Raw genomic sequence first — 13,165 nt, forward strand, 5'->3', positions numbered from 1 at the left:
GTGTAAGTCCTCTCAACAATACTAACATAATTGGATCATAAAACTATCCCTCAACATGCAACAAAGAGTCACTCCAAAGTCACTAATAGCGGAGAACGAACGAAGAGATTATGGTAGGGTACGAAACCACCTGAAAGTTATTCTTTCCAATCAATCCGGTGGGCTATTCCTATAAGTGTCACAAACAGCCCTAGAGTTCGTACTAGAATAACACCTTAAGACACAAATCAACCAAAACCCTAATGTCACCTAGATACTCCAATGTCACCTCAAGTATCGGTGGGTATGATTATACGATATGCATCACACAATCTCAGATTCATCTATTCAACCAACACATAGAACCTCAAAGAGTGCCCCAAAGTTCCTACCGGAGAATCATCACGACAACGTGTGCCAACCCCTATGCATAGGTTCATGGGAAGAACCCGCAAGTTCATCACCAAAACATACATCAAGTGAATTACGTGGTATCCCAAATACGCACGGCAAGACATACATCAAGTGTTCTCAAATCTTTTAAGACTCAATCCGATAAGATAACTTCAAAGGGAAAACTCAATTCATTACAAGAGAGTAGAGGGGGGGAGAAACATCATAGGATCCAAATATAATAGCAAAGCTCGTGATACATCAAGATCGTATCATCTCAAGAACACGAGAGAGAGAGAGAGAGATCAAACACATATCTACTGGTACATACCCTCAGCCCCGAGGGTGAAATACTCCCTCCTCGTCATGGAGAGCGTCGGGATGATGAAGATGGCCACTGGAGAGGGATTGCCCCCTCCGGCAGGGTGCCGAAACAGGTCTAGATTCGTTTTCGGTGGCTACGGAGGCTTCTGGTGGCGAAACTCCCGATCTAATATCCATTCTGGAAGTTTTAGGATACGTGGGTATATATGGGTGAAAGGAGTATGTCGGTGGACCGAAGGGGGGGCCACGAGACAGGGGGCACGCCCTAGGGGGGGTGCGCGCCCCTACCCTCGTGAGCTCGTCCTTCATCTTCTGACGTAGGGTCCAAGTCTATCTGGTAGGTTTCCTTCCAAAAATAACTTCTCTAGTTGATTTCGTTCCGTTTCGACTCCGTTTGATATTCCTTTTCTTCAAAACACTGAAATAGGCATAAAACAACAAATCTGGGCTGGGCCTCCGGTTAATAGGTTAGTCCCGAAAATAATATAAAAGTGGAAAATAAAGCCCAATATTGCGCAAAACAGTAGATAATATAGCATCGAGCAATCTAAAATTATAGATACATTGGAGTGGTATCAAGCATCCCCAAGCTTAATTCCTGCTTGTCCTCGAGTAGGTAAATGATAAAAATAGAATTTTTGATGTGGAATGCTACTTGGCATAATTTCAATGTAATTCTTCTTAATTGTGGCATGAATATTCAGATCCATAAGATTCAAGACAAAAGTTTAATATTGACATAAGAACAATAATACTTCAAGCATACTAACTAAGCAATTATGTCTTCTCAAAATAACATGGCCAAAGAAAGCTATCCCTACAAAATCATATAGTCTGGCTATGCTCTATCTGCACCACACAAAATATTTAAATCATGAACAACCCCGATGACAAGCCAAGCAATTGTTTCATACTTTTGATGTTCTAAAACTTTTTCAATCTTCATGCAATACATGAGCGTGAGCCATGGATATAGCACTATAGGTGGAATAGACTGGTGGTTGTTGAGAAGACAAAAAGGGGGAAGATAGTCTCACATCAACTAGGCGTATCAACGGGCTATGGAGATGCCCATCAATAGATATCAATGTGAGTGAGTAGGGATTGCCATGCAACGGATGCACTAGAGCTATAAATGTATGAAAGCTCAACAAAAGAAATTAGTGGGTGTGCATCCAACTTGCTTGCTCACGAAGACCTAGGGCATTTTGAGGAAGCCCATCATTGGAATATACAAGCCAAGTTCTATAATGAAAGATTCCCATTAGTAAATGAAAGTGACAACATAGGAGACTCTCTATCATGAAGATCATGGTGCTACTTTGAAGCACAAGTGTGGTAAAAGGATAGTAGCATTGCCCCTTTTTATTTTCTTTATTTATTTATTTATTTTTATATTTTTTGGGCCTTCTTTTTTTCTTTGGCCTTTTTTTGGGACAACTCGATACTAGAACAAAGTATGACTCTATATGGATGCCTCCGGCGGTGTACCGGGATATGCAATGAATCAAGAGTGACAAGTATGAAAGAATTATGAACTGTGGCTTTGCCACAAATACTGTGTCAACTTGATGATCATGCTAAGCAATATGACAATGATGAATGTGTCATGATGAATGAAATGGTGGAAAGTTGCATGGCAATATATCTCGGAATGGCTATGGAAATGCCATAATAGGTAGGTATGGTGGCTGTTTTGAGGAAGGTATATGGTGGGTGTATGGTACCGGCGAAAGTTGCGCGGTACTAGAGAGGCTAGCAAAGGTGGAAGGGTGAGAGTGCGTATAATCCATGGACTCAACATTAGTCATAAAGAACTCATATACTTATTGCCAAAATCTACAAGTTATCAAAGCAAATATTACGCCCATGCTCCTAGGGGGGTAGATTGGTAGGAAAATACCATCGCTCGTCCCCGACCGCCACTCATAAGGAAGACAATCAATAAATAAATCATGCTCCGACTTCATCACATAACGGTTCACCATACGTGCATGCTACGGGAATCACAAACTTCAACACAAGTATTTCTCAAATTCACAACTACTCAACTAGCATGACTCTAATATCACCATCTCCATATCTCAAAACAATTATCAAGTATCAAACTTCTCATAGTATTCAGCACACTCATAAGATAATTTTATTATTCTTGAATACCTAGCATATTGGGATTTCAAGCAAATTACCATGCTATTTAAGACTCTCAAAATAATATAATTGAAGCATGAGAGTTCATATATTTCTTCAAAATAAAACTACGACCATGCTCTAAAAGATATAAGTGAAGCACTAGAGCAAATGACAAACTACTCCGAAGGATATAAGTGAAGATCAATGAGGAGTTGAATAATTATGCAACTATGTGAAGACTCTCTAACATTTAAAAATTTCAGATCTTGGTATTTTATTCAAACAGCCAGCAAAGCAAAAGAAAATGACATTCTAAGAATAGCAAACATCATGTGAAGAAGCAAAAACTTAGGATCAACCGATACTAACCGATAGTTGTTGAAGAAGAAAGGTGGGATGCCAACCAGGGCATCCCCAAGCTTAGACGCTTGAGACTTCTTTAAGTATTATCTTGAGATGCCTTGGGCATCCCCATGCTTGAGCATTTGTGTCTCCTTAATTCCTCTCATATCACGGTGTCCCTAAATCTCAAAAGCTTCATCCACACAAAACTCAACAAGGACTCGTGAGATAAGTTAGTATAAACCATTGACAAAACTTTATCATACTCTACTGTAGCAAATCACTAAAATGATTATTGAACATTTCATACTAAATGCCTCTGCATATTTAATAGTGCTATCCTCAAATAGAATCATTAAAGAAGCAAACATATGCAAACAATGCAAACATGACAACAATCTGCCTAAACAGGATAGTCTGTAAAGAATGCTGCAACATCCATACTTCCCTAGCTCCAAAAATTATGAAAGAAAATTCCCACAGTATTAAATTTAACAGAGCTTAATATACAAAAGGTTTCAACATTTTATCACATTCTGGCTTTTCTAGGGAATTATTGCAACAGCGGTGAACTTTCTGTTTTCACAGCAACATGTATACTTGTAACATGGGCATAGTAAAGGCTATCAATGCCACTTTTATTGAAATAAAAGATGCAAAACATTGTTCTAAATAACAGAAAGCAAATACTAACAAAATAAATTGACGCTCCAAGAAAAATACATATCATGTGGTAAATAAAAATATAGCTCCAAGTAAAGTTACCGATGAATGAAGACGAAAGAGGGGATGCCTTCCGTGGCATCCACAAGCTTAGGCTCTTGGTTGTCCTTGAATATTATCTTGGGGTGCCGTGGGCATCCCCAAGCTTAGTCTCTTGCCACTCCCTATTCCATAGTCCATCGAATCCTTACCCAAAACTTGAAAACTTCACAACACAAAATGTAACAGAAAACTCGTAAGCTCCGTTAGTATAAGAAAATAAATTACCACTTCAAGGTACTATAATGAACTCATTATTTATTTATATTGATATTAAAACTACTGTATTCCAACTTCTCTACGGTTTATAAACTCTTTTACTAGCCATAGATTCATCAAAATAAATAAACAACACATGAAAAACAGAATCTGTCAAAAACAGAACAGTCTGTAGTAATATGGATCAAACGTATACTTCTGGAACTCATAAAATTCTAAAATAAATTGATGGACCTGAGGAATTTATCTCTTAATCATCTGCAAAAATAATTAACTAAATAGCACTCTCCAAATAAAAATGGCAGCAATTTTTGTGAGCGCTAAAGTTTCTTTTTTTTACAGCATGATCAACAAGACTTTCCCCAAGTCTTCCCAAAGGTTCTACTTGGCACAAACACTAATTAAAAGCATAAAACCACATCCGAGCAGAGGCTAGATTAATTATTTATTACTAAACAGGAACAAAAATCAAGGAACAAAAATAAAATTGGGTTGCCTCCCAACAAGCGCTATCGTTTAACGCCCCTAGCTAGGCATGATGATTTCAATGATACTCTCATAAAAGATAAGAATTGAAATATAAAGAGAGCATCATGAAGAATATGACTAGCACATTTAAGTAGCTCCAAATATTTCTTGGCGGCTCTTTTGTTCTAAAGAACACAGTCTATAACCTTGTGATAGGCTATAAAAGCCAGGCTTGGAAGCCAGGTGTATTCACCTAAACCCCAGGGTTATCCTGCCTTTTTAAGTAAGACACTCCACCCAGGTATTCCTGGAACGACCTGCTGAACGTTCGACAAGTCAATCTTATGCAGACCCTGAACTTGTCAAAGTTAAAACGACGATTGGTTAATGTGAGGTCCATCTTAGAAGGTTTGTCAAATGGTTTAATTCAGTGGCCTGGCAGCCCATGAAAAGCCTCGCTTATCCTGTCTTTTTCGCTTGTTTTCTTCAAACAGATTTTTTGAGGTTTATTTAGATGACGCTTATAATACTTTATGACCGATAATACACCGGTGTTTATTAACCCAGTCTGGTTTCTCACTATAAATTGTCAGTATAAGGTAACATATCATCCGGTGTTTATTAACCCGGCCTTGTTTATTTCATAAACCGGCAATATAATTACCAGTGTTCATGTTTTGGGTTATCACCCTTAGACTGGCTTGGTAAACCAACAGTGTGATCAAGTATCACATGTATGTTATATGCTCAATTATACGGTTATTCTTGAGTCCAGCCTTGTTTATGAACTATGTTATTGGGCATGATAACCTGTCTAGCGGTAAATCGCCAGGACACCTTTTTTCTTTCTGTTATATGCAGAAGAAGATTTCACATTGTGAAATACCATGAGCAAACATAAGCATATCTTAACATGGCGGATTAACGGTGTCCTGCAACAAACATATGCACGATGGCATAGCAGATAAAGAGTTTAAACTAGCCTATTACAAGGCATTTTCATGCCCAAAAGAATAATTGTTTTTCAACAAGTCTTGCAAAATGAAGAAGCTAAACCGGCTACCGGTTTATGAGTCTTGCTCGGGCTGACTTGAAGGTTGCGGATCATCTTGCATTGGTTCATCCTCCTCTTCTCTACCTAGTTGCTGGAAGTCAATGGTTGACCAATCGATCCCAGTTAAGGCTTTGAATACAGCTTCATCACTTATAAGTGGGGTGGGATCAATGTCAGGAGCATAGGTATGCTTACGGATTGGCGGAATAAGATTTGGAACGTCACAACTTGGCACATTAAGTTTCTTGTTGTTGGCATCATAAATCGATTAATAATGTGAAAGATTAGTTTCTTCACCCAATTTGCTAGCCAATGGACACATTTACATCGTCAAAGCTCTGAGGTCATCATTATCAAAATATGACCTGTCCTCTTTTATGCTTGGATAGCCGTTTCCAATATCGTCCGGGTCAAGATCAGTTATCCATGCTTTTCCCGAGTTAATGTAGTAAGAGCACCAGACCTGGCAGCTGATTTCTTCAGTTCATCAATCCGAGCAGGCATCAGAGCTAGGCTTACCAACGTATCCTTGATCAAGGTTGGGGCAGTTTATTATGGGAGGCTGTGCAGATGACCCATTGTACTCCGGTATATAACTGCTCTATAAGTGTATAGGCAGCTTTCAGTCTTTGACGCGTATCCGAGCCAATATGAGCAACGCGACTTCCTGCATTGTCAAAAACATTGGTAAACCGGCAGTATATTAGATAATACATGTTTACGGTTTATGAAGAAGCTATTTACCAAAAACAGTTGTAGTCATGGCATTTATTTGCCGTTTCAAGCCAGTTAACTCCTATGCTACCGGATTAAGGGCCGCTTCAGCGTCCTCAGCCCTCTTCAGTAGAGTTATTTTCTCTGTATCCCAGCCTACCCGCTCACTCTTAAAGCTCTCCTTCAGTTTTTCCATGGCTGCTAAAGCGTTGGTCAGCTCTTCCTTGGCTTGGAAGTTTCTGCTTGTTGAGTTTTTATATTTTCTTGAAGGTCGACGACTTGAGATTCTTTTTTGCTAAGCTCATCCTGCAAGAGACATGCAATTTATGAGTTGGCAGTACAGATTTGAAGTCCCAAGCACATGATAAGTCATACACTTGGCACTTGGGGGCTAATGTCTATTGCTTCTTCTCCAAAAAATGTACAAAGTCCCAAGCGCAATACAAGTATTATTCTTGGCACTTGGGGGCTAATGCATATTTGCTCAAGTTAAAGCTGTGGTTTTTTTCTTCCATCAATCAGCTTGGTGATTCATCGGTTTACAAAGGTGTTCAACGAGAATTTTGAGTCTTATAGTATAAAGACCCAGTTCATCTTGGAAAGTAAGCCGGCCCTTGAGGGCTACACAAGTGAAATTGAAGAAATATTATTCTAAAGTCCCGGTTCATCTTGAAAAGATAAACCGGCCCTTGGGGGTTACACAAGCAAAGTTGAAGTATTTTATAAGTCCCGGTTCATATCGGTATTATAAACCGGCCCTTGGGAGCTACTGGAGTTGACAGCCTAAACCGGTCATAAGGGAAGAATAATTATGCAGAGATTAGCAGCATTTACCTCATATCGCTCCTTCATCATGTTCAGTAAACCAGCTTCATAGTCACGGCTGGTGTAGAGTCGGTTAAAAAACCCAGAATGAATATCTTGGGCGTTGAGATGGGCTTAGCTTTCTAAATCCACCATCCACTTGCCCTTGTCCATAGCAGAAAATTCTTCCTTAGCACTATGTTATGACAGAATAGTGGGGTTGCCTAGGGCTATATAGCTGATACCAGTAATGATAACATCATCCGTTTTATCATCAGCAGCTTTGGTTGGGCTTGGCGGTTTATCATCATGAGCCATCGGATTAATTTCTATTTGTTCAACAAAGGTTTCATGATCTTGTGGTGGCGGATCATCAAGGATAGCATCAGTATTTGGTTCCGAAGGCTCTGGGGTCTTTTCCGGATCAGCTGCCGTGTTTTCATCAGCCGGTTTATTCAACTTGGCCTTTTTGCTGGGTCTGGCCTTGGCTCTGAAAGGGACGAACGTAAAGGTTAGTAAGCAAACATAAGGTATAAGTGGTTAATTTAATATGCTCACCCAGGAATAGTTTTGAGAGGTGGAAGTTGTGTCCTCATGGACTCGCCAGAAGATGAATGAGAAGTTGCCTAATAGTTGCAATCAAACGGATTAAGAGGTTGTCGGAAATAACCCGCCTTGGGATAAGATGTGTCACAAATATGAGAGACCTCTAGGCGGCATTTATGAACCGGTGTGTTTGGTAAACCGGACGAAGTGACCACATGGCCGCTATGCCAGGTTGTGCGGCGAGCTTCATGTTGCTGTTTCTTCAAAAGAAAGTTCGGATCCAAGTGAGCTAGGGTGTGAGAAAATTTTACTTTCCGGATTGCTTGTCGGGTTTTCTGAGTCTGTAGAGGGTCTGAACCGGATGATAGAGTAATTACCTCTACGTCACTTGAGTGGCTGGCTTCTGCGTCATCCTGATAGCAATCATTGTCAATGAGGTGTAAGCAAAATGAGCCAAGTGAATCAAGTTCTACCTCTGACTCCGGATCGTCATTATCAATGATTAACTCAGAAGATTCAGCTGTTTTCTTCTTGGTAGGTTTCTTCGTGACCTTGGTCTTGGCGCGAGGTGTTTTTGTCGGTTTATCCTGCGGTTTCCTCTTCCAGAATGGATCGTCGCCCTATTAAAGATTGAAAAAGGTCATAAGAGAGTATTAAAAACATGGATTAAAATAGGAGTTAAGTAATTCTTACAGCTGGCGGTTTATTTTGTGACATAGAAAGGACTAAGCCCCATTTTACTATAGTCGGCCACCGGTTCATCCAGCATTTTCTTGATAGATTCAGTAATTTCAGCATCAATTAGCTGAATATCAATGTGTCGTTGAGGGTCTTTTACGTCCCCTGTGTACTCACACATTAAACCGAGATGATGACTTAAGGGTAAAATGCTCCAAGAGACCAACAACAAACAAAATCAATGCCTGTCAAACCGTTTGCCACAAAGGCTCTGAGCTTCGAAAGATGTGGGGCATATTTGGCCCGTTCCTTTGCGCTGAGTATTTGGGGGAGTGTATGTGTACCAGTGAGCCGATGAGCACGGTAACCCAGTAGAGGGTTCTCAACAGCAGGAGAGGTGTCTTAGTAGTAGAACAAAGTCTGATTCCAATCCTTGGGGTGCCTGTGATGCTTGGCGTGAGGGAAGCTGACCTCTTTCCTTTTGTGAATTGACACCCCGCCAAGTTCAGTATTGGGCCCATCAGTAAACTCGGTATGGCAGTTTAAGTAGAAGAAATCTCTAAACATCTCGACTATGGGCTCTTCTTGTAAGTAAGCCTCGCAAAATACTTGGAAGTTACAAATATAGGACACAGAGTTAGGTCCGATATCTTGAGGGTGGAGTTGAAAATAATGAAGCACGTCACAGAATATTTTTGATCTGGGAGGTTTAAACCCGCGGCTCAGATGATCAACAAACACAACCACTTCACCATCCTTGGGCTCAGGAGGATTTTCTGGACCGGGGGCTCTCTAATGAATGTCATTCTTTTTTGATAATGCGTGAGTTGCAACACATCCGTTTAGTTCTTCTTCTGTAATCCGGGACGGAACCCAGTTGCAAGCATAAAAAGACTTGGCCATTTTTTCGACAACCAGAAGGAAGGTTTGTGCCGGTTTAAGATTTATGACTAATCCGTTAAAGGTTAAAAGGAAGAAATTGTTCAAGCATGCAAGTATGGTGAAACCTGAGATTGACATTATCAAGTTGCAGAAATAAGCCGTTGGCGGTTTAAGAGGGGACTAATGGTACATCGCGGGTTATTAAATTCTGAAGATAAACCGCCTACATGGACAGTGAGAGTATAGATCTGAAGTCGAAAAACGACTAAGTGATGAAAAACAGGTTTCACAGTTTCATATTGCAATTTCAGATCTACCGCATGTGAGAAAAACAAAAAAATATTCAGACCTCAAGGTTGGTACTTGAGCAGTTTATGAAGTTCCAGATTGGGTTTTCTCCACAAAAGGGGTGATCTGATGGCAAAACAAAGACTATTGGTACTACCGCACAGGGATATGTCAAGTTTTGAATTCGCCATGTATGCTACGGTGAAGAATAGGGAAATAAAAATGATGAACTTCCATGAGCTCGTGCGAACCCTAAACAGATCTATAGAGGGAAGGAAGAAGAACTTGCTGAAGCCGTTGAATGGCTTAGGTGCGCGAGCAGAGTATGGTCCGAACAGGTTGATGCAGCGACCAAGGTTGAAGCAGAGGTGAAGCTCAACGGCGGCGACGGAGCTCGAGCGCTAGGGCGTTGCGAGGAAGACGATGAGACGAACAGGCACGCGGGGAAAAGTGAAAGGGACCCCCGGTCCTATTTATAAGGAAAATGGATAAGTGGCAAGCGCGGGAATCGTGTATGTCAAAAAATGAATCTGTTGATATACAGATGCCTCGACTTTTGGAGTTTCATTAAAGAAAAGAAGGTACATTAAAAGATTCGGGATCTGTATAAAATTAATGGCAGGTGACATCATGGCGGATTATCATGATTCTAGAAGATGGCATCATGGCGAGTTATAAGTTTCGTGAAGGTAATGAGGAAGGGGTTTTTCTAAGTATTGAAGATTGACATGAACAAGTTCAAATCAACCTGGGCCTAATGTTGGGTATATAACTATTGAGTATAAACCGCCCTGGAGGGGCCGGGTTATGCTCATAGTGATTCTCCCGTATTAAAGCCCATGAAGATATGAAGGATGGTGCTTTACAAAGGAGACTTAATAGTAAGGCCCAAAGCCCAAAGGTGGGTTAAGGCCTATATATGTAAACCGCCATAAGGAGTATAACTTGTATTACACTACAAAAATTTGTTAATACATGACGGTTCCAATCCGTCACGGGGCAGTGAAAATCCGTCAAGGATGGCCGGGCATGACGGATTTCAAATCCGTCATGTATATCGCGTCATAATTTGACACCTCACCTTCCATGACGGATCTTGACCGTCACAGGTCTTTCCCCTGGCCCACCCAGCCCAAACTAGGCCCGAGCGTTTATGACGGAATGGGCCGTCACAGACAAGCGCCACGTAGCATTTTGGATAGACCTATTGGAATGACGTGGCTGCCTACATGGATACTGTTTTTGTCATAGAAACCGTCATGGATTTATGCAAAATTTAAATTTTGTCCGGCAAATTAACCCATTTCCCTCCATGAAATTTTGAGCAAGTACATTGTTTTAGCATTTACAGAGATCATAATGCCAACTTTGGCCCAAGATAAAGAGTATTTATGAAGCCATCCACATGTATATACAACATAGCAATCCACAAAATCCTCCGTGAATAGACAACTTACAACATCAATTGACGAAATACAAACACATAGCAAGGTTAGAACCAACACAATCCAGTTTACATCAAAAACATATACAAAAGATTCTTATTCAACTTCTTGTCGTTGGCCCCCTCTTGATCGCAACTACACCATGTCATGGCATATGTGATAGGCTGCACCAAGTAGGAATAACATGATCTGCACAAAATTAGAACAAACATTAGACATTTCTAGAGATGACCTATAAGTGACAACATAACAAATTATACATCATAGAACTCAAGTGTTGTAGCAGAAAAAGTTGAGGGCATATAAATCCGTCGAAAAAATTAGAAACCTAAATTGATATAATTATTCAAGTACTACTGTGCATAACGATTATATATGATAAGGGCTAGGGATTGCCCACTTACATTTTCTTGCATTTAATACATGTCTTTAAACTGAATTTCTTCTCTAGACGAGTTAAACTGACAACTAATAAAATCTGCAAGCTCCCAAAGACGAATTCCCAACGTGTACGATACTGATATGGCTGAGTACTCACTGGTTACAATATACTAGCAAGGAGCACAGCATAGGGCATAATACAACAGTACACCACAATTTTACACATCGGTCAAGGAGAAGAATGCCATGTAAGAAATCATGTCCCATGTTGCATAGAAAGAGCATCAGTGATTCATCCCATATGCCATGGAATGGAAAACAATGGAACTGCTGCACCATAGTACTTACATGTGTTTCTTGATTTTTTTTTCAACATGCAACGCCTCAAGCTCCTTGGTTGATGCCTCAAGCTCTGCCATGTCGTGTACTTAATGAGAAGACCCAAACCTGGATCAATGGAATGGAAAAAACTTATCAAACAAAAATTACAGAATATTTCCATTCAGCTCTAAGTACAAGCTGTCTTTTTAGTGTGCGGAATAGAAGCAGCAACATTACGTAAACTCTGTCTATAACTTGCAGCTTTAGCTGCTTGAAATATGCTCGTACGTATCAAAATAAGTGTGAAGACTACTCTAGCATCTTTTGGTTCATTGTAATGCAAATGAGTTACTCTTGAACTATTTTCGAATACCTTACAGAAATTTGCAACATCATGAATAACAAGAGCAAATGGCTTTAAGCAGTTAAAATACTGCTGCTAGTAGGTTGTAAGCACAGGAAAAAAGTACAGAGCAATCTTACATTCAGCAATCCCACCAATAAAGGTTATATGAAAACAAGCAAAGTACAGAGCAATCTTTGTAATGCAAACCTAAACTGAAGATGCAAGGCCAAGACTACATGTTAACAAATCCAAAACTTAAACTGTACTGGTATATTGTCGGCGTCGACCAAGCAGAGGTGTACCGACTATATTGTCCAGAGCAAAGAAATTGGTTGAAAATCAGAAGTGCAGTTTCATTTCACTAAGACTAACATGTAAATGTTGTCTAAACTGAACCAAAATCTTAAAAGAATTATGCCTTCCAAAATGTCTTACTTCACTAACTAAATTCTTCCAAAATGTTTAAAGCCAGCAGACTCGCCAATATTTGTTTGGATTGTACGAGGTAGTGTATAGTTTGGTTTCAAGAATTTACAGCATGCATAATGAACCGATAAAACACTACTATCATATTAGCAAGACTGAATTGAATATAATCACAATCAGGCTTAGTTGGAGCTTCACGATATCATGGTTTAATTTGTATCATAATTAGCCTGGCGGACAGTGCAAGGCGTCAAGAATGGTGGCGGATTCGGCCACTGCCGACGACGTCGTGCGGTCGGCCAAGATAATAAGACGTGCGCACAATTTGGCTGCCAAATTATTGGCGGAAATTTTCCACGCCTTCGTTTCGCCCGACTTGAGCTGGGCGAGCCAAAAATGGCTTCAATCCAAGCAGTATCCAAAAGTCACGGGCACAACCAATAAATTGGTAAGGCCGGCGTTGGTATCCATCAAAACAGACCCAAAATATATTGTCACACGGTAAAAACTACCAGTTAACGGAATAAACGTGCCTACATCTCACATCCAAATCCTTTTGCACTTCAATATATTGCAACCAGGGTAGGATAGCCACAATATATTTAATGTGCATAGAAACTTTCACTTCAATATATTAGTACATTTCAATTCAATATATTT

At 40.1% G+C, this 13,165-nt stretch overlaps 1 long non-coding RNA gene across 1 annotated transcript; it reads right to left on the reverse strand.

Annotated features, from left to right (window-relative positions):
* Positions 1–10,867: 10,867 nt before the first annotated feature.
* LOC125547759 lies at positions 10,868–12,180 on the reverse strand. The gene is made up of 2 exons (XR_007300757.1): positions 11,436–12,180; positions 10,868–11,220 (listed from the first exon to the last, which is right to left on the reverse strand). It is a non-coding gene; the product is annotated as an uncharacterized LOC125547759 (long non-coding RNA).
* Positions 12,181–13,165: the final 985 nt, after the last annotated feature.

Source organism: Triticum urartu, chromosome 3 (genome assembly GCF_003073215.2).
Source record: "Triticum urartu cultivar G1812 chromosome 3, Tu2.1, whole genome shotgun sequence".
Lineage (NCBI taxonomy): Eukaryota > Viridiplantae > Streptophyta > Magnoliopsida > Poales > Poaceae > Triticum > Triticum urartu.